At 42.9% G+C, this 27170-nt stretch overlaps 1 protein-coding gene across 11 annotated transcripts in view; it reads right to left on the bottom strand.

Moving 5' to 3' along the window:
• Window positions 1-27170, bottom strand: part of LOC108004244 (irregular chiasm C-roughest protein) — a 310419-nt gene that overhangs the window by 84032 nt on the left and 199217 nt on the right. The gene's annotated exons all lie outside the window — the stretch shown is intronic.

Consider the following 27170-nt stretch of genomic DNA (forward strand, 5'->3'; position numbering starts at 1 on the left):
GAAATACTTTTATCGTCATTCCCTTTCGAATCCTATTAACGATCCTATTTATCTTTCATTTACCCGTGAAATTTTCCTTCATAAATTTTCCAAAAATTATAAATTCCATACGATACAAACTCAATTGAATATTACAAAAAAAAGAGAGAGAGAGAGAAAATTACAACACGAATAATTTTCACGCACACCTGTAACGAAATCTTTCGTTCAATTCTCAATTACCGTTGTGAACAATACCCCGGTTCCGCTGATACGACGGTTGAAATCGTGGCGGCGACGAAGAGCGACAAAGGACGACAAAAAGCTCGGTAGATAAAAATGGAAATATCGAGAGGAAAAATCGCGCCGCACCGACCGTAATAACCGAAACGAGCGGCGAGGAGGAAACGAGCCACCCCCTCCCCACCACGGACATGAAGCCTACTAATCGGCAAAACGGAACTGCGCCTCTGACGAACGAGCCACCCTTATACGCCCCCTCTTTGTGGGCCGCGTTCCTGCCGCGCTACTAGCGTTCCTTCCGCGTCATTAACGTCCGACCTCGAATCTAGGTGACAGAATCGGGACGTGGATACGCACGCGTGTTTATACCTGAGCACAGCATAGCGCGCGTGTGTGCACGTGCGATGGAATCGAAAGCGTTCGAACGAGCGGGCAAAGCAAGCCACCCAGCCAGTCAACTAGCGAGCGAGCGTTTCGGGGGCGGCGAGTAATTAACGAACAGCATAGCAGGACAGCGAAGATTTTACGATCAACGGGTCGCGCGTGCTCGTTAAAATCCACTCGGTCCTCTCTATTTCGCTCTCCTTTTCCTTCCTCCGGTTCTCTCGACGCTTGGTCAGATGGATGACGATGGTTCAATCGAAGGGAGGAGGGGTTGCTGGCGCCTTCTCGCGTGAAATCAAAGCTTCCGTGGCGCCGTCCGAGTGTTTGGTCGCGCGTTACATCTCCCTGTTCGTTCGGTTCGTTAATATTTCAGAGGGGCGGCGACGCGAGGCTGAGAGGGTGTCGAGGTCGCGAAATAAATTGGTGGTTCGGAAGGAAGAGGAGGAGGCGTGGTGTTGGTGATGGGTTGAAGCGGCGTTGCAAGAGGAATGAAGACGAATCGCGTGGGAGGTGGGCGAGAAGAGGTTTCCAAACACGCGAAAGAGGCAAAGGAGGAGGATGGGGAAAAGCGAAGGAAAAAAAGGGGCGAAAGGGGGCCTTTCCCTCGCTTCGACTACCGGATGGCTCCAAGTTATTCACTCGGCTATAATAGTGCGGTGCTGAGACAATGCAAGCTTAATGAAAGCCTCGTCTGTCCCTTCGCCTCTCCTCTCTCTCTCTCTCTCTCATTCCGCTTCCGTTCTCGTCTTCCATTTCGCTTTCTCTTTCCCTCTCTCTTCGTCTCTTTCCGGCTCCATTCTCACATTCTTCGTCACACCCGCTTTTATCCCTCCGTCTCTGTTATCCCTGCTCGTCTCGTCGAGCGTCGCCGCCCCTGTACAGTCCCTGCGCAGTGGCGTAAACACCAAACAAAGCAAACAATGAGACACAGAAGTGTCCCACAGACCTCGATCGCTTAATGAGAACTTTAAAGCGGCTTCGCAAACTACCAGTCTGTCTGTTTCAGACAGGATCACCCTACGATCCACGCCAAACTTCCCTTGTGTATGTGCGTGTATATATGTGCATCATAGATAGTTTCTGAGAATACGTGTGTATAATTTGTAGTCAAAGCTTTTTGGAGATCGAATTTTTCTTTTCTTCGTTATTATATCATATTAAAAAAAAAAAAAAAAAAAAGATATCGTATCGAAAAATAATAAAAAATAAGTTAGAATAGTAAATTGAATTAAATTTCCACAACGAGATATATAATTTTTCCCGGCGTTCGAGCGGCATTCCGTTCGATATCCGAGCGAAAATATTTACATGCAACCGGTAATGCAAGGGTAACCGTTCATTAAATAATAGCGACACGTTGCCAGAATTGACCCAGGTATTTCTAAAGCGGCCACCGTGTGTACAAACGCACGCACACATACACACCGCAAACACACGCTCGCAGCGGTTGCCTTACGTGTTCTCTCTCCCCAGTTTGCACTGCGCCCCACACCTCGAATAAATCGCACGTCCGGGACTCGTTCGAACGCGAAATTCCTGCTCTATTTCTCCTGCGCGCCCTGTGTAATTCCCTTTACGCCGGTCATGAATTAACGACGGGGAGAGTCGAAAACGATGGCAGATTTTTGCAGCGCGCGCTCCAAGCGCGAAGAAAAGGGGTGAACGGCGAAGAAGAAGAAGGAAAGGAGGGGCGCGTCTTCAAAGAAATTTTTCCACCGAGCCGAGGTGGAACGCTCGTAAACCTTATACGGGCCGTTAAGCAAACCTATACATCGGCGGAGGAGGAAGAGGAAAGAGGGGAGGAGCGTGGTTTTTCGCGAGAGCTCCACACCATAGTTGCGTGGAGCTACGTGAAAAAAGAAGCGACGTACGAGTGTTAGACCGCGAGTGCACCATCCGCTTGTAATTTGTATCGCGAGATAGCTGTTGCCAGCAACCGTGTTGCGGTCAAAGGGAATTCCTCTTCCGTCTGGAATTTCAGATCGAAACGAGAGGGAGAAAGGGGGAAAAAGAATGGAAAGGGAATAAAAAAGGGAGGGGAGGATCGAAACGAATCGAACGAATCGATCGTTGTTTTCCTTATTGGATTCAAGTGTTTTTATCGTACGAAGAGATTGTTGCTGAATTCTGGAATTCGAAATTAATTTTCGTACAATTGGTGTATCGTAATCGGTGGTTTAAGAAGGTTTATTAAGATTATTTCTTCGTTTCGCAAATTTAGGAGAAATTTAGCAGCAAGAGATTGGGAACGATTGGAACGATGTCAGAGAGTTCATTAGTCGATGGAAGAAGTTTCATTCGAATAAAGGGGAAAGTTTTGGATGGAATCGACACTATGTATTCTAAGCCAGCATCGTGATGCAGTGATTCGACTTTGTTATTAACGAAACAATAGGCGAGCGCAAATATTTGCCCGTCACACGTTCACCACGACGAACGCACGAGGCACGCGCGTCCTCCCCGAATGGAAACTATCGCGAAAACTCGTTTATCCGGGAAAAATCGTGACCCGACTGTTAAACGATTCTTTGATGATCGAACGTTGGTATGTTGAAGTAGTGCTGTGCAAATTAAGCATGCAACGTGTTACCATTTCGTATTGAATTTAGTTGAGCTTTTAACGATATTACGAAATGGATGTTCGAAATGATTGCAGTTAACAATTTTGGAGAGAGATTTTTGAAAAAAAAAAAAAAAAAAGAAGAAGAAAGGAATTTTTATGTATGGAAACGGCAAGTTGCTATCTATTTTCGAGATGAAAAATAAAGAATAATTTTATGAATTGTATCGCGATGTTATAACGAAAAAGTTTACAAATAGTTGTTCAAATTCAAAAAGGCGGATTCTATCCAATCTAGACGATCAGATGGAAATGGATGTGTTCCCTGCGTGATGGGAGTATCGATCGTACGAAATCGATCGATCAATCGTCGAGTGAATCAGACAGTTAACACTCGGTAATCAGCATGCATCGTTGAATTTGTTTCAAAGAGATACGTAATCCGGTGTAAAAACACATTCCAATTCCTCTGAAAACCTGCGCTATTGTCGAAAGATTTTAATTCTCTCGAATAGGAAAATAGCAAATCAAATCATCGCGTTTTTTAAAATTTTAATCTCTTAAATAAATAAATCGTGCGCGTATAAAAATTTAAAATATAATTTACAAAATGTGTAAATTTTCTCTTGCGTACTCGTTTCTAAATTGTACATAAAAAAAAAAAAAAGATTATTTATCTTTGTTACAAATTCAATTACCTTATATTTAAATGGAATCCATATCGATAAAAAAATAATTCAAGCGATACACTTCCATTTTACAACGATATATATAACGATAATCTATTAATAAAAGTCTCAAAAAAAAAAAATCGAACAACAATAAAAAGCGATAAAAAGAATATTCTTTAGCTAATATTAAAAAAAAAAAAAAAAAGAAGGAAAGTGCGGTTTCGAAAGATGAAGATTAAAAAGAAACTAACTCAACCAGAAAGAAAAAATTTTTATCATTGGATAAAATTAAACGGAATATAGGGAAGCAATTTCACATTTTATATTCGAATTCGCTGGAACGTTCGCTTGGAAACGATATCTCGAACGAGAAGAGGGCGTAATTAAGCGTTTCAGTTCTATTGGACGATTCCATTAAAGGAATGCATTCCCACCCATGGGGACGAGATCGACGGAGATCGACGCAATGCTCGCCTCGTAACCAAGTTTAAGTTCTAGTTTATTGGATCACCGACGGTCACCGTGTCGGAGAGCTCTAAGCCTTTGAAACGGCGTGAACTGTTGCTCGATTGTTACGGATATCCGGTGCGCCGTTTCTCTACCATTTCGTTCAACGCGCATTCGAGCTTTTCGAGTTTCGAAATCAACTCGTTCTCTGGTCGCGCGGGGATGAATTAATGGGACGCACGCTAAAATACACGCGCGTTTCGCGCAGTAGTTTCACGGTTAAAAGCAGGTGGCGTAGTTTTGCATGTTTTAAGAGGTCGGGTAGTGCAGCGAAACGGTCGAAGGACGTATAACGGTTTACGGATGGTTAATTAGGCAACAGTTTAATTGGGTAAGGGGTTATAATGTCGTTGTAAAATAGAGGAGAATAAACGAGGAAGGATGTTTGCTCTCGTGAATTCAGCGGTGAGGCTTGCTGGCATTAAACGTAGGGACACCTAGCGGAAACCTGGTTAGGGGATGATTCGTATGAATAAGATGATTAGGCAAGAAGGTACTACTATGTACGCCTGCTGTGTACGTTGAACGCTGTTGATGACAAATGTGGAATTTAAATGGCGTTTCGAATTTAATAAAAGTATCTTTTTATTATTTTTTTTTTTATTAACGAGTCAGTAAAGTTACGGATTTATGATAAGATGTTGAAAAACACCTCTAATGATTTCTTACGCAATGGAAATCTCTAGGAAATATCCCATCATTCTCAAAGTTCAGAAACTGTATTCTTCGAAGCGGTTCGAGCCAACCGCAAATCTTCTCCGATCTTTATTTTTCTTTCGTAATAAAAGACGCAGTGTAAAAAGGGTATGATGTGATGCGATATTTCTCCTTGCCATATAAAAAGAAAAAAAAAGAAAAAGAAAAAGATCGTAACGCGTTTAGATGGTACGCGAGAAATATGAAATGGCGAGGAGAAGAAGACGATCAAGGGGAAGGCGATAAAGAAAGGGAGTGATACGAGAATGGGAGGATTCGAATAAATGATCCTGCGAATCATAGTAGTAAGTAACTTGGACGTAGTAGTAAATTGTAATCGTAAGTTCGTGCAGTTTCCCGATCTGAAGTTTGTAGTTAGCCTCCAAGGTATTATCCGGAGAACCGTTGTACCCTCGCTACCTGGCTAAGCATTCTCCTGTTTCTACCTAATTACCAAGTATCAAGTAAGCTTCATAAAGCTGCTATTAATCTTGCTCAAGCAACACCGAAATCCATAGAGTATCGCGACACCATCCTGAACGTTCGCACGATCCACTCAATGAGAATGTCTCCGTTTCGAATTTCCAATTTGCAAAACGAATCTCGAAATTTTAGATTTCGAAACGAACGATGGAGATATCGAGAAACAGAAAAGTTCCATCGATTTTTCTATAAACGTTGTAAATATCTGCAAGGTGTAAATTTAAACGCGTATAATGCAAGTAGTACGAGATCGATTGAAAGAAGAAGTGGTCGAAAAGAAGGAAAGAAATTTTAGATTTCGAAACGAGTATAGATAAAAATATGAATCGATGCTAGTAATACGAGTCAACGAATAGATCGATCCAAACAGTGGTCTAAAGAAGGAAAGCGAAATTTTAGATTTCGAAACGAGCATAGACAAAAATATGAATCGATATTTGTAAGTGTTAATACCTGTGCAAAGTGTAAATTTAAACGCGTATAATCGAAAAATATGTATCGATATTCGTACAAAATATAAATTTAAACGCGTGTAGTAGTACGAGTCAACGAGATGGATCGAAACAGTGGTCGAAAAGAAGGAAAGCGAAATTTTAGATTTCGACGGACGAGTATAAAGATATCGAAAAATATGGATCGATATTCGTGCGAAGTATAAATAATTTAAACGCACATAATACTAGTAGTGCGAGTCAACGAGTACGAGATCGATTGAACAGTGGTCGAAAAGAAGAAAAGAGAAATTTTAGATTTCGAAACGAGACAAAAATATGAATCGATATTTGTAAGTGTTAATACCTGTGCAAAGTGTAAATTTAAACGCGTATAATCGAAAAATATGTATCGATATTCGTACAAAATATAAATTTAAACGCGTGTAGTGCTAGTAGTACGAGTCAACGAGTGGATCGAAAAAAAGGAAAACGATCGAGAAACTTCAACTTTTCGTTTTGCCCTATAATTTTTCCCTCCCCGACTTCTGTGCGGGGCCGCGTACAGAAAAGTTTCATCCGGAGATAAGATATCGTAATACCAGCGCATTTATCTCCCCCGTACATTCCTTCCTTACATTTTTAAAACCCGGTGACTCTTTTATAACCGACCCATTCCTCTCGGTCACAATCAAAACGGCGTCGCTCCTCTTCTCCCGCCAACGATCTTCCCGGAAGGGAAGAAAGGGGAGGCAAGATCTCTACGATTTCCATTTCTGCCGGCGACAACCGGCAGACAACCGATAACAAGCCGTGCACGCGTTTCCGCGGCGAACCGTAGAACGCATCTGAATTCACGACGCGGATCTCGCGCCCTCGTAACAATTTTCATTAAACGACCTCAATACCGGGGATTGTACAGTTGAATGCGGCGTTCATCAGGCTTGGTGGTACGTCGGTATCGAGGCGGAGCCCGAGCGTGTCTCGGTCGGAATGGGCCGGAAAGGGAGAAACGATATTGTACAGGCAAAGTTGCCCGCAACTGAATGAAGGAGGCGCGGCGTTGTTTCGTAAATTTGCAACTCACTTTCGGTTTCGGCCAGTTCTCGTCGCAGTAATTCAGTCTCCATTGTTGCTGTTATTCAGAATAGGATCGGACGTGCTTCCTTCGATTAAAATCAACCGGTTCACTATTTGGATCGAAGAAAAAAAAAGAAGAATGAAAGAGATCGTGTACTTTCAGAGAATTGCGACTGACTTCTCGATGGTTCTGACGGCCAGTGCGGAATGGCCGGCACGGAATATAAAAAGAGGAAGAATCGAAGGAGAATCGAAGGGAATAAAAGTGGAGAGAAATTAGAGATATATACGTGTATATATGGGGAAATGAGGAGAGAGGGTAAATCCGAGGAAATAGAGTTGGTAGGAACACAGCAAAGCAAATCGTGTCCTAATTAGAAGATAACATCCGTACTTGTGGGTACTCTGGAACGTGTGCCTCGCCTGATTTACGAGATTGTCACGAGATAATCAACGAACGAGTTTGTCACGATCGCGTAAGTCCTCCACCGTTACTATGGAAATAGCTTCTCGAAACGTCGCGATAATTAACCGGCCCCAATTGACATGGTCCAGAGAAAGCGCGATCCATCTGGGGGCGAGACAGAGACGCGACACGTAACGATACACGCGTGCACACGGTGTGCAAATGGAGGGAAGGGGATATCGTGGGACAACAAGAACGATTCAAAGGATCGGTCGTGTTGTATAATTCATAGATGGAGACAAAGACGAAACGGGACGAGGGGGGAAGTTGGGAAGGAAGAAAGATGAAGATGGAATACAAATAGGGAGAAAGAGTTTCGGGGGAAAAAGGTTTTGATGAAAACCGTAGATGTGGGCCAATTGGGATATAAGACTATCGAAAAACGATTAATTCCGGAAGAGGATCATCGGATGAAAAGCGATATTACCCGGGGGGAGATCTTTAATTCAACTTAATTGCTCGTTTATGCGAATCTTTGAAATATTCATGAAGCTTTATGAGAATTTTTTTATCCTCCGCAACTCGCGCCGCTCCTTTTCAACTGTATTCCTCCAGGAGAGGTATTTCCTTTACGGGGGTCCAGTTCAATCATTCGAGCGACAAGAAAAGACAAACGATTGATGGTAATAGCGGAGAACTCGACTTTTTACCGAAGTTATATACAGTCGAGAGAGATCGAACAATTTTTGAACGAGATACAGATGAAGATTTTTTTGAAGAATTGAAAGAATTTCAATTCTTGAAAATTGTTCGATAAATAGTTTCCGATGATTTCGTTTTAGAGTCTAGAAGAAGGATCGTCCAATTGATGTAATTGCACACTAAATGATAAAAGTTTGAACGATCGAAGTTACGAAAGTCCTTTCATAAAAAAAGAACGGATGAATTCTGACGATATATTTGAGACATTGATACGTGGCATCACGTATATATATATACAGATAAATTAGACGATGCTTGGAATGGTGTTTATTTATTGAAAAAAACAAGGGATATAAAATCGTTGATTGCGAGTTCGAACAATGGGGCGGGGAATAAGACGGGAGAATAGATAAAGATAGAATCGTGGAATGGATATCGAGGAATAAAAATTTATGAGAAAACAGGATTTCATCTTTATCATGTATATACATCGAGAATCGCGGGAGAAAAGAAAGATCCTCGAGAGATCTAAAGATATCGTTGGAAAATTGTTGGGGACCATGAATATTTAGAAAAAGAGCGAATTTCTAGAGACGCGGTGGAGTAACTGACTCCTCCTCCTTCTCCTCCTCTCCCCCTCCTTTTTCTCTTTTCCTCTTTCTGGCAGTTCGTCGGAAAAGAAAAAAGCGAAAGAGAGTACTTATGTCGAGTGATGGTATCGGTAGGTGTGGTAAAAACCACAGATAGTTAGTTCCGGGTTTTCTTCCTTGAAACAAATTGCATTTAAAGAGGAACAACGCCGGCTGAGTTTCGCAGTTAAATCTAATTGGATAGCTTTGAGTCAGTTTTTGCGGCCGCGGCCCAATAAAACGTCCGTAGGGGTGGAGGGTTTAAAGTTTTCCATCCGAGCGGGCCGCGCAGGAAATCAAATTGTTGGAGCGTGTTTCGCAAGTGTCGCGATATTTCCTGCGTGCGCGACCAACCTTGCACCGGATCAAACAGATTGGATTTTCACTCGGTTTCGGAAACGTTGACCTGTAACGGGGATACTACCGCCGGGTGACCGGTGGAGAGACTGGCCCCCGAGCTATCCTCCCTTTTAGAAAATCCTTTGAAAGGGCACAACAGCCATGAAATACAGGTAGTACCGTTTCAATTAATCGACTAATGAAATGGTTGGGAAGAAAAAAAGAAAATAGATGGAAAAAGGAGAGAGAGAGAGAGAAGGAGAAGAGGACACAAAAGTGGAGGAAGTCAAAGCGTAGCGAGCAAACCTTTCAACGTTTCCGCGCTGATACAGGGAAGCGGGCAGTTGGCCTCGAGCGAGCTTACATCGTTTGAATTTCCGAATGGGCCGAATACAAGGAGAGAGAGAAAAAAAAAAAAAAAAAAGAAAAAAGGAAAAAAAGGGAAACGAGGAAACGTATCAATGCGTGTTGGTGTATGCGTGTTGGCGGTGGATGAAAAGAGACGCAGGTTGGGGAAAAAGAAAATCGTCAGCGCGTTACTTTAACGAAGGATCGTTGGAGCATCGAGGACGATCGTTCATTTTGCGCGTACGCCAGCTTTTCTGGTGTTGGAAATTACGCAACTGCTGGTTCAGGAGGTCGATGGGGATAGGAGGGGGCGACGGTGGTGGAAAAAGTAGGGAAAAAGTAGGGAGCGGGAGTGGAGATAGCTCGACGTCGAGCGAAGGAAAAAGGAAGCGGGCGAGCAGGAAGGAAGCGGTGAAACTGATACAAACGCGACGATACGACGAAATAAACGGAGAGAGAGGAGAGATCGAATACGGCGAGGTACGCGTGTATCGTGCTTTGCTCGCTTTGGGCCAGTTGGCGCGGAAAAAAACGCTTGCCGGTGACCGAGCATAAATAACTGGCCATCTCTGGGGGAGAGAAGCTTGATCGATATGTTCCGGTTATTTTTAATAAGTAATCGTGAAATCCGTGCGATCGATCGAAAGAGTAGTGGCGTTCACGTTTACGCGGAAAATTCAACCGATACTCGAATATTCGGAAAATTTAGTGTTGCGTATTATCCGTGAGAACCCGTAAGAAGAAACGTAATTTTAGAAATATTTAATTTGTCGGAGGAATATAGTCGAAGAATGTCTGACGCCAGACAGGAAATTAATTAGACTTTAAGTTGATTGGCTTAAGACTGAGAAGTTAACTGAGAAGTTGACTGCCCGAGATCTTCCCGTTTTTATCAATGTTATACGTAGATTGAGAAAAGCCTGAAAATTTGTTTCCCCGGGTTTGATTAAGTGCCTCCTTAAATCACTTCTTTTTCCCTCCTCCCTCCCCTAACTAGCATGCTCTCGAGAAAAGACAAAAGAGTCACGAAACTTTTAGTATCCGCATCTTTCTAGAGCCATCAAGTTTATAAATCTAGGTAATTAACTCTGGAGGAAGAAGTGTCCGGTTCTATCAAGGAAATGCCTCGAGGGGGCGAACTTTCCTTACAGATCTTCGAACATTGTTTAAGAAACATTTCCTTCCGGTGAAACATTCGCTATTGTTTTTTTGCCTAATTATACACTTCATTTAATCTTTTGACGAGATTCTAGCAAATCTCTCTCCTTCGATGTATATATATATATATTCCAAACCGAATAATTTTTTTAGTATAAAAGGAAAAAACGTGAAGTTATTTTTCACTAAGAATTTCAAAATAATTTTCTTTCGCGAATAACGAATAAATTCCAAATATTTCGAACGTATATCTTTACCCGTCCCATTAAATAAAAGCGTAATATCGCGTAATAATCTTGATAATCTGAACGCATTAACGCAGGTGAAATTTCGGCTGAGCGTTCCCTAGACGCGAATAAAAGAGGGAGAAAAAAATTTCTCTAACAATTTGAGGTTGTTATCGCGCCGCACACTGCAGCGGAGAAGCTGCGCTTCGCGGTTTCCGGGGACAAAAGCGCGAAACGTTATGATGTTCAGACAGAGATTGCGCTTCAGTGTCCACGACCTGTCTCGTTCCGCGTGAATGTTTTCGCTTTTGGCATTTCGTAGCAACGTAATCCTGGACTTAGGACGCGACATTTTACCGCCCGCCTCCCCTTAGATTCTACTTACAAAGCGTGGCTTTTAAGCCATTGAAAATTGAACCTGAATTCCTCAAGTCGCGTTAATCCCTTCCGATCTACTTTTCCAACTTTAATTGAAATTTCTCTACGATTTCTCTCATCGTAAGTTCGCGCGATACGATACGATTATTTCTTCTAACCGATCAATTAATTTCATCCAACGCAATTAATATCATTTCAAAATTATCAACGACATTTTTTTTCTACCTTTTCAAGATTCTCTTTCTCCTATCCCATTTCCCTGATTAAAAAAAAAAAAGAAAAAAACTCCATTCACATCCACACAGATTTAAACGTAGATTATATTCAATCTCTTAGAGACTCCTCTCCATCTTTCTCCTCCTCGAGCAAGATCCCCCTAAAACGATTGAACGTATACCGGCGTGAAGGAATCGTCGCGACGCACGCAACTGCGATGGAACACGTTGTCATCGTGACGTTGAATCCCTCGTTACACCGAGGTTCCATGAACGAGCGACAAAGGGGGAGGGAGACGACATCGAAGAACTCGACGGGAAAGTAACCCTTCGTCGTAACTCGTGTCGGCCATTTCGGTTCACGGCGGAACGACGATTTACATGGGCCGTAACCGCGGAAAGGATTTCGGGAAATTGGATGTTACTCTCCTTTTGTTTTCGCCACACTCCCTAGGGCGGGTTTAAGCTCGAAGCCTGATTTTCGAATGATTTTGGCCGAATAAAAAAAAAAAAAAAGGAAAAGGAAAATTCAGGAAAGAACGTAGGGGTTGCGGTAAGCTCGTATTTATTGAGAGATAAGCTGGTATTTATTTAGGTTTACGAGGGATGGTTTTGGCGGCGGTGGCGGCGGCGGCGGTGGTTTATCGGATAGGAGGAAGAATGTGCTTCCAAGATATCGATTGAGGGGTAGGAAATACTTTTTGGAAATTAGGGTTTGATACGGGGATAATTCCATGAGATTGGATGTTGTCTGTTTTGTAGTACTGTGTTATATTTTACTATCCTCCGTGTATTTTATTATTTCAATCAGAATTCTGCCTTTCTCTCTAAGATTGTGGATAGTTTCAACCCTTGAAATTGTTTCGAATTCCCGAACGAAACGAAACGAAACGAAAGTTACGAGTTTTTTTCCTTCCTTCGAGATACAAGATTTTCTTTCTCAGATTTAAAAATAAAAAAAAAATAATCACAGAATCGTCGTATAAATCGCATCATCGGACATTTTATTCGCCTCGAGTCAAATTTTCTCTTAATAACAATACATTTTCTTCTCTCAGCTTTCGAAAATTTCAAACCCGGGTTAAATACGTACAGTCGAGAAACGGAGGGAAAACGAGAGCAAACAATAATTAATAAATTTCCCACTATTATTACCTTATTACATCGGGATATCCAACCGAATTCCCTTCTACGAAACCTTCCCCTGCCGCCGACCCTTCGAAGCGAGTGTCGACGCGAACGTTACATCGTGACGCGAGCACCGACAAGGATTTTAACATTTTCGCCAATTTCGGTGACAAAGGGAGCGCCACGATGCCTTCCCCTCGTCAGCGATTCCGCGAGCGGACGTGCCATAGCGCGGGAATTTGAAATTCAGATTAATACGGAACGCGTTCATCGTTAACACTGCAAAGGTCTACCTGGCTGTGCATTACCATACACGCGCGCTCCCACGCATCCGGATGACGAACATGCACAACCTATACGCGCACACATCTATATTATATAAACGCATATATATATATATATACATGCACGTACGATGTTCCAGGCTTCCTTCCATCTCGCGCGCATATGATTTCGCGGTTGTGTTTACCTGTCTCACGGCTGGTTGACGAAACTCGGGAATCGGGGCGAGGATTTCAATGAAGACGCGACACGTCGCGAGATCGTTCACCGAGCATTTTCCAAATAAATTCCACGCGTTCGCCGAGCGTGAATTGTAAACGCGGTAACATCGTTGCATCTTATGAGCACGTGGTTCCATTTTGCGCTTAGTTCCTGGAAATGGAATGGAAGGATAACGATCGAATTGCGAGGGTAGTTGTGTAGAAGCTTGGTTTTAGGCGTGATAAAGGGATTTTTTCTTTTTCGTTTGGAGATTTTAGAAACTGGTGGCTGTTGTAAGAGAGTGGAAGAAAAGAAGTATCGATGGTTTGTTTTTTAGAATATTTATATTAGATATCCAAGAGTCGTTTCGTCGTTCTTTTTTTTTGTTCAACTCTTTTCTGAAATTCTTCTCGTTTAATCCGAACAATCGTCCACGAAGAAGTAAAAACAGAGAGAGAGAGGAGGAGTTGATGAGGAGGTTTTTTCACTTCGCAAAATCGTGACTTTTATAAAATCATATTATTCCTCTTCTTCTTTAATTTATCTTAACGAAATGAAATTTTCCCGGTTACGTTGAAATATTCTGATTACTTGATTTAAATATTAGACTCCACGTATTTCACGGTTTATTTCATGGATTTTTCTACGCACATCTTTAATTATTCCCGGCTCCAAAAGTGTGTATATATATATAATAAAACTCCAAAGTCTGATGATTATAAAAATAGAAATGAAACGCCGAGAATCGACTTTCTTCCTTCTTTTCCCCCAAGATTTTCCCGAAAGCAAATATTTCTCCAAATGTATCTCGAGCATAAAGAACACTTTGAGGAATAAAATTTCGCACAGCGGTAAATATCCCCGTATAACACGGACCCGTCACCTAAATTCCCTCGAAACCCAACCGGATCGAATGGGAAGGCGTCCGGTTTCTAATGGTTTTCTGGACGTCTCGTGGAATTATGCGAGTCTAATCCCTGCGGCGGCCGTGGAAATCCGCTAAGCGGGATTCACGAGCCTTCTCCTAGTCGCCGTTTCCACCACAACGATTTGGCATCGTCGTCCAAGGGAGAAGGAAGAGAAGGAAGCAAGATGACGATTGTCGGAACAGTTTGTATTAATTTAAAAGGAGAAAAGAATATGTACGATCGTCAAATTGTAGAAAAAAGTGATATAGCGTGGAAACGATTTAACGAATCGTACGTTAAATCGAGTGGAGAGATTTGTAAGAGGATTTGTAAGAGGAAGACGTATTTTAAACATGGTTATATCGTAGAGTAAAGAAATTTATGAAAACGGATATTATGTGGCCGTATTTTGGCGATGTATTCTGTCTTGAGATCAATTTTGAAGCTAACAAAATGATTTTTAAATCACACGGAAAGTTCAAAGGAAACACAAATAACAAAATTGTTATTTCAGGAACAATAGAAAGTGAATTCTTAAAGGGAAAATCTGTATGCTTTCGAGATACTCGCAGGCGGGTTGGAAATTCGTAATAAAATTCTCTGGGTCTTACGTACTATTTTACTCATCTTGTTAGGAAAAAATTTACTTATTCCTTTTCCACGCACGCTGAATTTCTTGTACGTGCAAAGAAGATTTTGTAAATTTCAATTACGCATTTATTGCGTCGATATTCAAACAGGAGAATAAAATCAAATTTTAAAATTGCGTATTAAATTACAATATATGAAGGAGAGATACAAGATGATCGGTCAGATTCGTTCAATTTTCAAGATGGACCAAGCTGCGAAGAGAAATCCTGAGATTGTCCCCGAGGAAGGGGATGGAAAGTTCCTTTTCGATGATCACAGAGCCTCGTCTTCGGTGGCACCGCTTTGGAATACTAATACTAAACTTCGCCCGTTAGCGACGTCAAAGACTTTTTGCATAGAGCGGAGTCTGCACGTGAGAGAAATAAAAATTAAGCTTTTATATATATAAAATATACACAAAAAAGTAGATAAATTGTCTACCATGTAATCGAGAAGGATCTTTCGATGAGACAATTATAATATCTTGTCGCATATACAGGTTTATAATTGAAATTGATACTTTGCAAAATTGTTGTATCCATTCCATAGTGTTAGAAAGTTTTTATTAACGATAAATTTATAGGTGGATATACAAAATGGGTAGAAATTATTCATTTTAAAGTGAAAACTCAATCAATTCTTAGACATTACAAATTGATGAACTCTGAATTCGATTGAAATTGATCTTCGAGGTATATTTATACAGTTTCTATTTTATTAAGAGAAATTTAATAAATCAAACTTTCTAATTTTATTCATTCGATTATTTCATTCTTTCATTTTTTTAATTTTCACAAGTTCCCGAAAGAATGTATCTGTTTCTCATTAAACATTATATTTGCGCGTTAAAATATAACACTATTAACATTCGTTTCAAAGAAAAGAAGCGTTTAAAAATTTATTCCTTCTAAGAAAATTATTATAAATCAAATTCCTGTATAACGATTAATTCGTTTTAAACAACGTCAATGTATTCTGCCAAAATATCACTTGATATATCGTTTAAACGTCGCGCGTTAACATTGGTATAACATTATTAAAAAACAGTTTTCCTACCACCGGACGATCTATTTCTTTCGAATAGAGAGAACGTTATCATAGATCGAGCTCACCTTTTAGAGTAATTAATTCAGCTTAATAACGCTTAATAACGGCTTTTACCTCGTCAAGTATCACAGAACACATTATTCTTCATGAATTAACGTTTACAACGAACAGAGATTCGATTAGCTCGCCAGTCGACCGCGTTTAACCGTGCGGTTACACCGTGTCTTTTCTTCTCGACTATCCCTCAGCCTGCCTTATCCGCCGGTAAACTTTACCCCCTTGTCGCCTGACCCACCGTCCCACAGTTTCCGCTGGTGCACGAACGAAACGGGGTTAATTCGTCGGAAAACTCGATGAGCCGACGATCTTAAATCCCGTATGCACCGACCAGACGAGAGAGAGGAAACAATGGAGGATCAAATTTTAGAGGGTCGTCCCGACTAAATTAACGCGTGCCACCACCGCCGGAATATTCCCAAGGGATTATGTGTTGATGAGACACATCCGTGTCCCCCTCCCCCTCTCCCCTCGTTCGGTTAATTGCATCGCGCGCGCCATCATTGAAAAAACCACCCTCTTTTTTTTTTTTTTAAACTTTCTTCCTTTTATCCACGTATGAAAGGCAACGTTGAACGTTAACGCAGCACAACGGCCAGCCAATTCTTCGCGATAATCGAACCGTGCTTTTATCGTTGAAAAATTTGTTTGATAGAAATTCGAGTGTCATTTAAAATTCCAAAATTGACTTGAAACGGTGCGGTTTTTATAAATAGTGCGGTGTAGTTGTAACGATCGGGCCAATTGTTTGTAACAAAAATTCGTGGGCGATAACGCGATCGAACCTTTCAATCGTGTTCAATTGCGATCTTTTGTCGCAAAAATTTCGCGCCAGGTTTCTTTGAATTCGAAATTCGAATAACGAACATTTCATCGTTTGAAATTCCGTGTTTATACGAAAATTGATATAAAATTGGGGTAGAGGGATTTTAATACGTCGTTATCAACTCGAATCGTATTTCTCGTTTACCAACGGTTAACCAAAGAACGTTTCGATCATTGTCTGTACTGCCAGTTTCTGCTTTATCTTATCTCGCTTTCCAACTGTTCTGATTGTACGAATAAAAAAAAAAAAAAGAAAAATGAAAAAGAAATAGACAAGCTTAGCTTAGCTTTCGAGCTGCACGAAGGAGCTTACAGTTCAAGTTTCCGCGAGAAAACCGTGGGGGAATGGAGGGGGAAAAAAAAAGAGAAGACATAATTCTTCGTGGAATAAAATACAAGGAAACGAGGGAGGGAGAAGAAGAATTTTAATGAGCATCACGTACATACGAATGATTATTAAAACGCACTGTTTCTCATGTGCAGGTGTATGTCGATAAGAAAAAAAAAAAAAAAACATAGAAATGTTTTCGTATCTCGGAATCTATCTTCTCTGTCGTTTATTTTCTTCTCTTTCTTCTCAGTTTCCTTGCAACCGCTTCGTTAGAGAGCCCTCCTTCTCCCTCGTTCCCTCTATTTCCTCGCTCCTCCTTATTTCTTTTTTTTCTCCCCTTGTTTTTCCCCTCTTTCTCTCTCTCTCTCTCTCTCTTTTTTTAATCATTACCCTTCGTGCTTGTGCCACGAGCGCGGGAGAAAGATATTAGTTATCGAATTCCGATAATAACGCGTCAAAGATGACGAGTTCGGTGTAAATAAGCCAGGAAATTGTTATTCGTCGGGGTTGAAATTGAAACTACGCGCAATGGCAGACACGAACGCACAGACGGTGGGATAACAATGATTCCCATCGAACCGTCCCTCCGTTTCGCCTCTTGCCCGGCCTTCGATATCGTTGCGAGTTTTCTCGCCTGTTCGAAACCTTCCCTCGGCAAGGGGAAGGGTGAGAAGCCGCTCTCGAAGAGTCGTAGTAAGTTAGTCTACCTAGGGAATTTATATCTCGAGTGTCTTGGAGAAAGGATTGGGTATACAGGAGGATCGGATGTTTCTGGAAAAAGTTATCGCTACTTGAGTTATAACGCAGAGGATATTCGCGTTTCGATAACGCGTAAAATTCGATTCGACGGTTTATTATTCAAAATATTCATTTTTTTTTCACTCATATCTCATCACCGACCGAGAAACAGGAAAGAGAAAGGGTGGAAAGTAAAAGTCGATGAATTTTTTGTTCGTTTCGTTGCAATTCTTTGGAACGAGAAGCAAAGAAAAGAAACGAAAAGATGTCAAAGACGACGAAACTTCCATCAAGACGATCAAGTAAATCACGCGAAACCATCCAACAAACCATCCAAGGAACCCTGTCTGCTGTTTCCTTTTACACAAATAAACAAAACCCTCTTTTGCGGAAAAGAAGAAGAAGAAAAAAAGAAACACGTCAAAGGCCATCTTCCTCCCCGGATAAAAAGAAACCGCGACATCGAGAGGGAAAAATATGATTTTCTCAAGGTTGCAGAAAGGAAGGAAGTCGAGGACAGTGGACGTGAAAAAAAACAGCGCGCGGGACGAAGGCGAAACCGCGAGAAACCAAAGAGCAGAGAAAAGAGAGGAAGGAAGAAGGAGAGGGAGGCATTCTCTGTGCAAAGATGAATACAGGGCCACGGATAGAGAATGTTTGTACAACCCAATTTTTCGCTCGATTGCCGTCCTCTACGCGATTTCCCATCTTTGTCCCGGCCTGCCCTCTCACCCTACGGCATAATATTTTCCCGTAGCTACCCGCGCGGGTATCCGATGGCGCGTTACACTCTTGGAAGGAACCCTCTCCCCTCCGCAGCCTCGTTCCGTATTCCGTGTATATATCCGGCCCGGAATTTCATTTTGATTCAAAGTTGAAGACGCGCCACCCTCCCCCCTCTCCGTGTCCGACCCGTATTTACCGGCGGTAAAGTTTCATCGAGGCATGTAAATAATGTGTGTCGGCGGGGCTCGGCCGAATCGAAGAACGGCGCGTGGCTTGCGAGGAGAGGAGGTCAGCGAGAGAGGAGGGGGTGGAGAAATGGGGTGGAGATAAAAGGAAAGTAAAAAGGAAAAGAAAGAAAAAGAAGAAGAAGGGAAGAATAAAGAAGACAGGGGAAGGGGTCGAGTGCGAACAGTGGAAGGGTGAACGAGGGAAGAAAAAAAGGAGGATAGCGATGAGTGTGTAATTCCACGGGAAAAAGGTGCGCGAGAGAAAGGCTTGCGGCGTTGTTTGTTGCCTCATTGCCCGCGGTTAACTGCCAGCAACAAAAACCTTTGGCCAACGTTACATCCTATTACCTTACGTCCTACGCTAGCTACCCTTCTTTCTTCTTCGTCGCGTTTTCCATCCCCTGTTCCTCTTTCGCTCTCCTTCTCTTCCTCGTCGTCCCCGTCGTCGTCGTCGTCGTCATCGTCGTCGTCGTCGTGACGGAAACCCTCGTTTATAAAACTCCTACGAGAACATATTCCGCCCGAATTTGCATGCAAAGTATTTCGCTCGGTAATCGCGTTACATCGGCATATAGAGAGGGAGAGAGAGAGAGAGAGAGTGCGAAAGCGTTTCGGGAAGAAAATCCTCGCGATCGTCCGGTCTTGAAAATACGCCAGAACGAGCGTTAAGGGTGGAAGGAGGAAATGGATGAAATATGGTTTATCGTTGGGATTTTTTCTTTTTTTTTTTTAAGAATATAGAAGGATGATGCTCGAATTTTAGCGCGATTGATAAGATAATACTTGGATGGTCGGCCGGTATGCCGTTTAATAAGTTGGCTGAAATTATCTGAAATCTGTTGGAGAGTTTACTGGCTACGTTGAAATCAGCAAAGTCGATTAAGGATGTTGAAGTTATTAAACTCACTTGTATCCTGTTGTAGCGCAGTCTGTAGTATATTGTAGTTAATAAGTGGTAAACCTTGTACTGGAACCGGATTGTCTGCAAACCGCCCACTGCTAACTTGTACCCTGGTTAATAAACGCAAAACGTAGTTGCCCATTAATAGAGCAACTTTCGCGTAACAATTAAAACTTTTCTTACCGCACAAATTTGCGCGCGTGTTTTTCTCTACCGTCCCGAATTTCGTTTTCAAAGTTAGCTGAGTGGCGCGATTCGTTCGCGATCTTGCTTCCGTTCCCGATCTCCGTAAGAGATCCACGCACATCCGTGGAAATCTGGATTAATTCTGTTAATTTTGTCTCGAGAGCCTTATGGGGAGGGGAGATGGAGGAAGGTGGACGAAGGTGGAAAGAAGGGAAAGGAAAAAAGAAGAAGAGAAAAATCTCGACGGAAGTAGGATTATCCTAGCATACCTAACTCTACCTCCCTTTACTTTCTCCCCTTTCGTTCCGCTTCCGACTCTCTGTTTCTCATCCTTATTCTCGCTTAGGATCTTCGATCTCGGCCTCCATTGAAAATTCATTTCATCCGTCGGATCCCATGGCCAATCTTCCCTTCCATTTAATCCCGAGATGCCGACTAAGATATCCTCTTTGCTGATAGTCAAAGTGAGGATCTCACGAAGACGTTCCAAGTCCGGAAGTTAACTTGTTCGGAGGAAAGGAGAGACCCGAGTGGCAGCTGACTGCATTACTCCGGTTTAAGTGCCGGCGACATTCATCGCGGGAAACGTTTACGATTCTATGAAACAGATCTGCCGGACGATGAGATCTCGATCGACCCTCCTCTCCGTTCTAGAATCGCTTTCCTCCTAATTTTTACGAGGCGACGGAATTTTTTTTAAGACGGAAACCGATCTTGGAAAAATCGAAGCTATCTTTATTTCCCCGATTCGAGATATTTCAAGTTGCGAGCCAGAACATTTTGTTTCGATCCCCTTCGTACAATTCCTCTCCATCATCAACTTGCGCTTTTCGATCGAGCAACAGCCCCCAGTCGCGGCCACGAGGCAACGACAACGAGGAGACAAAAGCGTCCAATGGAGATAAAAGCCGCGTTGGCGGGGTTAAGCGAAAGCAAAGAGAGAGAGAGAGAGTGAGGGAAGAGGAAGAGGAGGGAAAGGGTAAAAGGCGACGAAGGATCGGTCGGATGTAACGGGTATTGGCCTCTTTTGGCGCGGAGACAACTCTCGCTAATCCCCCTTTATCCGAGGATAACGTAACTCCGCGTTCCATTCGGCGAATATCTTACGAGAATCGGCAACCGTCCAACCCGTCTGCTCGGTTTTTCCACCCTTGAATAGCGGCGCGCGATCCTTGGACCGGGAAGAAATCTTGGCCAAGTCGAAAATCGAGTCGTGATTCGTCGAATGCGGAGGGAGATAACCGAGAAGGAAGATGGACGTTCTCCAAATAGGTCGGCAAACGGCTCGACTTCGTTTCCGATTTAAGGATTGATGAGGTGCGGAGCTTGCTTTTGACCGAGCACGGCTTTTTGACGTTTCCACCTCTCTCTCTCTCTCTCTCGTAAATTCTGATCGCGATAGAACAACAAGGATGATTCGAGGAATTCTCTCGTGCGGATTTGTCCGACTCTTTCGTGAAATATTTCGATAGACCTTGGACAAGGAGAAATTTTTGTCGTGGAGTGGAAAATGTATCGAGCATCGAAATACGCGTCGAAATATATAGGTCGTATCGAGAATCTTTCCGTCTCGAGTTTGTAACGGGAACGATAACGAAGGGAACGAAGGAACGGAGGAAAATGGGCCGATTTCTGCATACCGCGGTTTCTTTCCAATTTCACGAGAATTCTACCGGAATTCTATTATTCCACGCGAAGCTGGCGAATACGGCCGCCGTATATAAACGTCTCCATTCTTGCGCGATGAAAACCCGTTGAAATCGCGGTGAATTTTCGAATCGATCCGCGGCGCCGTTGTGCGCCGCACGGACCGTGTGTTTAACGGGGCTTCTTTCTATGCAAAACGAGCGGAAATTGAGGGTAATTGAAGATACCTTTGTATGAAAGGACATCAATTTGGAATCGAACGGAGGTGGGGGGAGCTTTTTTGTGATAAATCATTGGAACGTTCAGTGGAAATTCTTATTAGGAAGTGGCGTTTCTCTCTCGTTTGAGCCCCGGTTGCCCTCGTTTCGCCAAAGAACACACTTCTGGTTATGAATAGGGAATAGACTTAATGAACCGGCTTAAATTTGTTTCGAAATATCTTCATTTATGTAAGAGACATACTTTGGGTTTAATTAACTTCAAAATTAGATTATCCGTAACAATATTTCTTCGAGAAGAAATATATCTTGAAAATACTGGGAATGAAGATTAAAATTGAACGATAGAAAGAAAAAAGCTAAAGTTTTTGCTAATACACGTGTACTTAAATGAGAGAGGGAAGAAGGGAAGTTTCACGTTGTTCGTCGTTATAAAACAATTAAGAAGTGCCACGTAGTTTCGGACTATCTTTTCTCTTAATCTCACGATCCTGTTTGTTAATCCTCCATCTTCCTCGCCTACAACTTGCGTTACTCGCTCTTGAAAGATAAAATCAATCGCGTATTCTCATCTGAATCTTCGTACATTATCCAAGAAAGAAGAAAAAATTAATAATCAACAAACTAAACGAGGCAAAGATATGGTAAAGTTCGTCAAAGTTGCATATAAATTTTTCAATATAAATCTATATTATCGGCTAATCTTTGTTTTTTTTTTTTCTTTTTACACATCACCTCGTTTAGACAAAATCGAAGTGATTTATCTTGTTCCCTTTCTCCTGTCACGAATCTCATACGCGAACATTTCGTTGAAAATTCATAACCTTTCCCCCTCCTTTTTTTTCTAATTCATTTTCCAACCATCCATCCAGAAAAATCCATTCCAATTCCCTCGAATCTCCGGGAATCTCTCCGTTCATTTGTGCCGAAATTCACGTTGGAATCCAATACATCGAATCGGTGGAAACGTCTGGACCAATCCGAAGCTCGACCTCGATCTCGCCAACTCTTCCTCCGTCAATCACGCAAACGAAGGTCCCGGTAGTTTGGGGGAGCGTCGTCTCCCCGAATGAAGACGCCCGTCCTCCCCGTTAAGTTGGAAACGTTGGTCGCATGGGGAAACTCGCGGCCGATCGCGAGCCCGTGTAAATCAATTACAAGTAGCTCGGCCTGTATCCCGAGAAATGGCACGTAGCGGCGAGGCCAGTCAAGTTTTCGAGGCACGGTGACGTGATCGGCAAACTCGTGCACGCGCGCCCACCCCTCACCTTGGGCGAAGAGGGCGAGGGGAGGAGGGAGAGATGGACGGCCAGATGAGATGGAGGGAGAGATGGAGGCGGAGAGGAGGACCGTCGAGGAGGAGGAGGAGGCATCGTCGATAATAGAAAGCGTAGCGCACACAACCCCTCCGCCGAGCTTCCGCTGTTCCTGATCGATGGTGCACGCCTCCTACGGCGGTCGAGTTCCTTCCGGTGGGTCACGTTTATGGGAACTCGTCACGCGGACGGATGAAAGCAGATCGTTAACGACGAGTAACGAGCCTCGTTTCGTAATCCAACGGCGACCGTCTCTGCGGCTTCGCCGGTTCGTAACCGACATCCTTTCGCCGCGCACCCCCCTCCCCCAGCGACAATTAGTTAAATTACTGCCTAGTGAAAATCATTGACGTCCTTGCGGCCGATTAGCCTCGTTAGATCCCCTTCCCTCTTCACCCTCCTCGCGTGGAAATTCGATGTGGCGTAGGGGGTGAGAGAGGGCGATGGGAAAAGGTGTTCGCTTCCGATTCGATCGGGAGGTGGTGACGAAGGGTGGCAGGGACGATAGCTTTGTCCGACATCGTTCCATTCGAACGTGTCACCGCGGGGGGAAGGGTGGGGAGTAAGAGGGAGGGTGCGCTCGTTTGTAACGGCGAAGAATTACGCCGAGACGGTGGTGGTGGCGGCGATGGTGGCTTTAAACGGACCGGATTGTTCGAATAGATATCCTTTCTTCGGGAATGCCGGTTCTCGAACGCGCCTAACCTTCTCGTTATCGTTATTCTTTGACTACGTCGTCGATTCGTGCCTCGTCAAGGTGGTGTAACGCGTTCTTACAATGGTTCGTTATGGGGGAGTAATTCGTTCTTGCGGAGATCTCGTGGCGTGGAGGAGGGGAATTGGAGGCCCGCTTTTTGCTTAAGGGCGTCTCGAAAACCGCGAGACGCGTTACCACGAAAAAATTCGTTATCACGATTTACAGGAAATTTAATTGAACGGGGATCCAACTTTTGCCGAGGGAATTCCTTTCTTCCCTGAGAATTGATCCTCTGTCTCGAAATTAAGCTTCTCGTTTATTCTGCGAAATAGTTTGATTCATACTCGTATTTCGAAATGAGTTCGAATCATCTTTATCGCGTTTAAACAGATTACGTTACGGACGAGGAAACGTTTGATTTAAGAAAAATGAAACGAATCGCGCGATCTACCTCTGTTAATACGTACGTGTGTATGATAAACTCGCATAAACGGTTCTCTTGTACGCGTGTGTACGTGTATACGAATACCAGCGAGATGGTGGTGGAACGTAATCGATGTAGAAGTGCTCTCTCGAGCACCTGTTATTTTCGCCCCATTATTCCTCCGACCTATTGTTAAACCGGTGCTGGTTTGATCTCGAAGGAAAATAGCCTTTAACGTGCCGAGTTATAATCTGAATTCCGTGTCTCGTTGAATCGCTTCATCTACGCTCTCCAACATCCGCCCGCCGCGCCCGTTCCACGTCTTCGCCGAGTCGAAGAAACGGGCCAGCACGGCTACAAAGAGTATTGTCGAGGAACTTCCGCGTTGTCTCCGCATAGAAAACAACTGTTCCGCTAATATTCCGTGTCGTATTGTTACGCCCCCTCGCAGCGACGAGGTTAATTGCGACCCCGATGAAAGGTTAGATGATCGTTCGCAGTCGATCTTATCGACGATTTCACTCGGAGCGGGCAGTTGTAGAAAATTCGCATCGAGATCGAATCGCGCGCGAAGATGATCACTCGGCGTAGTTGTTTCCTCGCTCTGCAAACAACGCGTTGCACGTTGTAGCGTTCCTCGTAAGCGAAACGAATATCATCGGCGAAGCGAATTTAATTACCGAAACGGGGGTTAAATTAACGTAGCTGCACTTTTGATCACGTTTTATTAAACGAGTATCCGCGTTTCCTCGATTGTCCGCCTCAATTTCTTATTATCACGAAGGGGAATCAATGGTAAATAGAGAACCTCTCGTTAATTTTATCCCCGGTTCGATATAAAATTAATATTGAAGCGGTGCTCGGAATCGCTCCACGAATAATTCGAATTACTTGCACGCGGTATTTCGGTCGGAAGAGGGAGCGACGAGTGATTCGCGTCATCCTGGCGGATCCTGGTGAGCTACGTGTTCAATTTGAATATGATTGATCGAGAGCACTTCTAAATAGGACGTGAATGGATACGCGCTCGTACGAGGAGAGGGTGGGAAGAGGGACTCGCGATAAGACGAAGGTGGAGGCAGCCAGCCGTCCCCGTGCTTTCCATGTGTACAGCTTAAGAAGACGAAACGCGTGACGGTGACGCGTAGCAACACGCTATCGATGCTGGCGGAGGCTCTCACTTAAACCCGATGATAACGTCGTTATGTCGGTTGGGGAGTCGTTCGACGACAAATCGAGGGAAAGTGACGATGATAGATGTTGAGAGATCACTCGTGAACTTGAACCAACGAATACGAACGAAGGTCGTATTGGCAAAAGATTCTTCGTATATTATCTTTGGAGATAATAAAAAGATAAGGAAATAACGAACGAAGTTTAATTTTCTCTTTAAATTTTTGGATTCCGTGGAACACGTTTAGCGATTCCAAACTTTTGCATTCTCGTTAAAGCGTTTCTCGAGACCGGCTTCTCCTTTTCTTTTTTTCTTCCGTTTTCGATTTTAATTTTATTTTTCAACTGTTGTTTCTCTGTTATTTCGAAATTCAGAGCAAAGGATCAATGTTTTCGCGTAATGTAATTACAAGTAGAATGACTAAATGAAGCCGAGGCACTTTTAATTAAGCTCTAGCTTTATTCGTTGAAACGTTGCTTCATTCCTGTTGGATGCCACGTCTTTATTTCTTACTTAACTCCGCACTTTCGGCGGGTTTCGCAACGAGGGCTTAGAAATTCGAAGGCAAAACTTTCCGGGAAACTTCCCAACTTTCCAAAATTGTTAAACTGTCTTGAAAATTTATGTAATCAAACGGTACATTGTGCATTATTTCCTAGATGAAAGAATCTTTTTTTTTTTCTCCTTTTTCGTCCCCTTCCCTTTCTTTATATTCCTTACTCTTCTTCTTCCTCTTCTTCTTCTTCTTCTTCTATTTTTCGAAAAGTTCGAAATTTATGTAACTCTTCCCAATGTTTCTTTCTTCAAGTTCCACAGATTCGCTTCATAATTACCTTTAATCTCGCTATCAATTCATATAACCAAATTAATAACTCAACTCACTTGAGATGAAAAAACGATTTCAAATTTGAGTAATCTGCTGAGGAAGCCAAATTTCCCAATTATTCGCATACTAAGTTCCCTCGCGATGTTAAATTAATAAAGAAAGAGAGAGAAAGAAAATCTTTAGAAAGGAAGGGAAAAAATGGAACACATTTATCCGACATAATTTTGGCTAATAAAAGATGAACAAAACTGTTATTTTCTCTGAATGTTACGTTTCCGCGTTATAAAATTGAAATATACAATATCTTAGGATGAATCTTGCGTGACGTGCCTCTTAAATTTTCGTACGATTTATGATCTCCCGTGAACTCGTTTTACTTTTCGTTTCTTATAAGAAGATACGACGAGAGGAGGAAAGTTTGTGTGGTGAGGTAAATTACGGTGGATTTCCTGAGGATGCGGGAGTCAAGTTTCCTCAATGTTTGGAATATGGGTCGTGAATTATATAATCGTAACGCGATATCGTCGCGAGATTTATATTCTCACCGTTCGACAAGCGGCAAGAAGCGGCGTTCAAAATTTGTTGGAAAATTTTTTACCAACCCCGAAGAGCTATCGATAAATTATACAGTTATAAAGGTCCAAGTCTAAAAGATTGGTAAAACGAAAGGATGTTCTCTCGTCCGGAGTCCCAGTTTCCAACTCCTTCCACATTCCTCTCCGCAGACTTCTCCAATTTTAAAAGTGAGATGATCTACGATTCCACGTTCCAGCGAGAAGCTACACACACATACACACACACACACACACATACTTCGTAACGCTTTTATTAAAATTTTTACAAAGGGTAGCGAAAAAGGGGGGACGAAAAAAAGGCGCGGAAAAATTTCTAATCCGAGGTAAAGGCAAAAAAAAAAGAACGAAACGAAACGAAACGAACTCCTTCTCCTCCTCCTCCCGCCATCTTCTCATTGTCTGCCCTATTTATTTATGGAATACAAGCTGTGTAGCGAGTTTGGCGCGCGCGTGGCCGTTGAAAGCCGGTGAAAAGCCGCGTGGAAAAGGAGAGCGAGAGGGAAAAGGTGGTGGAAAGCGACCGGTTGGAGGGTATGCGTGTGTGTGTGTGTGTGTGAAGAGAAAAAGCGCGGGTTCAATTTCGTCCCTTTGGAAGAAGAGATATCGACGTCATTCATAGCCAGGCTTTTCGCGCCCTCTCACCGTAAGGGGAACGTAATTATAGGTATCC

This window comes from Apis cerana, linkage group LG1 (genome assembly GCF_029169275.1).
Source record: "Apis cerana isolate GH-2021 linkage group LG1, AcerK_1.0, whole genome shotgun sequence".
Taxonomy (NCBI): Eukaryota; Metazoa; Arthropoda; class Insecta; order Hymenoptera; family Apidae; genus Apis; species Apis cerana.